This window comes from Canis aureus, chromosome 13 (genome assembly GCF_053574225.1).
Source record: "Canis aureus isolate CA01 chromosome 13, VMU_Caureus_v.1.0, whole genome shotgun sequence".
Classification (NCBI taxonomy): Eukaryota; Metazoa; Chordata; class Mammalia; order Carnivora; family Canidae; genus Canis; species Canis aureus.
In genome coordinates this window covers 37,770,103-37,771,826 of record NC_135623.1, presented here as the reverse complement: position 1 = coordinate 37,771,826, position 1,724 = coordinate 37,770,103, and the positions used below count along the sequence as shown (strand labels likewise).

At 34.7% G+C, this 1,724-nt stretch overlaps 1 non-coding gene across 1 annotated transcript; it reads left to right on the top strand.

The window, feature by feature from the left end:
* Window positions 1–838: 838 nt before the first annotated feature.
* Window positions 839–944, top strand: LOC144282777 (U6 spliceosomal RNA). Its single transcript, XR_013351220.1, has one exon. It is a non-coding gene; the product is annotated as a U6 spliceosomal RNA (small nuclear RNA).
* Window positions 945–1,724: the final 780 nt, after the last annotated feature.

The window sequence follows — 1,724 nt, the reverse complement described above, 5'->3', positions numbered from 1 at the left end:
CTGTTATTAATGTTTTACTAATATTAGCTATTATTTCAAAGCGCTTAGGGTAAACTTCATCTTTATGGTTGGTGTAAGTATAGATTTTAAATAGATATTGATGACTTCAATTTTTTTGAACATATTTCTTATAAGAGCCTATGAGACTGTTACTGTTTTAACTCCTAATATGCCAGATTAAGAGTTCATACAAGGAATAAAAGTACTGTGATTGTAAGTGAAAACTACAACACATAGCAATAACACAGAAACATCTCCAGAGTATGGCTCTCACTCTTCCCTCAGGATCCATCATTGGCTTAACATGTGACCAAGTGAGGTTCCAATGTCAATGAGGACATGAATTTTAATAAGAATATAATTAAAAATCACAGCATTTTCTTTCCATATCATAGGAAGTCATCTCAAGAACTAAGGCCTTATGAAGAATACTTTTTATGAGGTTTGATAGGCAGAAGAGATATTATCTTGGGTTGAAAAGCAACCAGGAGCAAAGGAAAGAGAAACATTTCAGGTAGACTGGTGTTTCAGGTGACCTGGCCAAGAAAGGGAGGAAGAAACCTTACCTAAAAAGACACAAATATCAAGGTACTTTATTTACTTTTGTTTGTTCTTAAAATGGATACATCTTAAGTATGTCTAAATATCAAATATATCCTGTTAAGAAAAGAGCCAGTGCAGTGAGAGGAGAAAGAATGAAAGAGAGGAAGACAATGGATGAAGAACAATTACAGGAACAGAGCCTGAGCTATTGCAACATACAAATGAGAGCTTTCTTTCCACAATTAGGAGAGCAAGAGTAATACATGGAAACACCCCATCGAGAAAGAAACAGTCTGTGCTTGCTCAGCAGCACATATACTAAAATTGGAACGTTACAGAGAAGATTAGCACAGCCCGTGTGCAAAGATGACACTCAAATTAGGGAAGTGTTCCATTAAAAAAAAAAGAAGAAGAAGAAGAAAGACAAGAAAGATGCAGCCTGACTCACGCTGTGACAACGACTAGAAATAAAAGCAAAAATAGATGAGTGGACTGCGAAGAACCAATATGATAATGCAGAACCAGAACCACAGAAGAGATGCTGACACTAAGGTGCAGAGCATGGTTATTCCTTTAATCATTCCAGAATCATTTTATACTAAGAGATTCAGTGAGGAAGAATTGGTAGTCAAACCAGAACCATCTCATATATTGATAAGGTATTGCCAATTAGTTAAGAAACTTACAAATATCTACTTCCTGTTTACCATGTTCCAAAAAACATGTGGATGCTGAGGATCCAAACTGAACAGAGATACATGCTTCTTGCCCCCATTTGTCTTTTAATTGTAGTTGATATACCTACGAATTATTTAAGAAACTACATATAGTTTATCTCAGAACATAAGATGTCATTCTCAATTAAATCTTGTGTGTATGTCTTGAGTAGAAAAGAAAAAACAAAAACAAAAACGAAAAAACTCTTAGTTCTGAGTAGAAAGAAAAGTGAATGCTGTGGACCTTACTGATTTTTTTTAATCACTATTAGATGCCCTAAGTGGGCAAAACTGCCCAGCATAATTCCTAAAACTCTATCATCTCATTGATATTGGAATATCCAATAGCTAGAAGGACACAAACACAGCTTCTTGCTTTTTTAACATTCTTTTTGTTTCTCCAGTACCCCAGTCATTTTAAAGAGAAAACAGCTGGATAACAGAAAAATACATATAATCATGCTT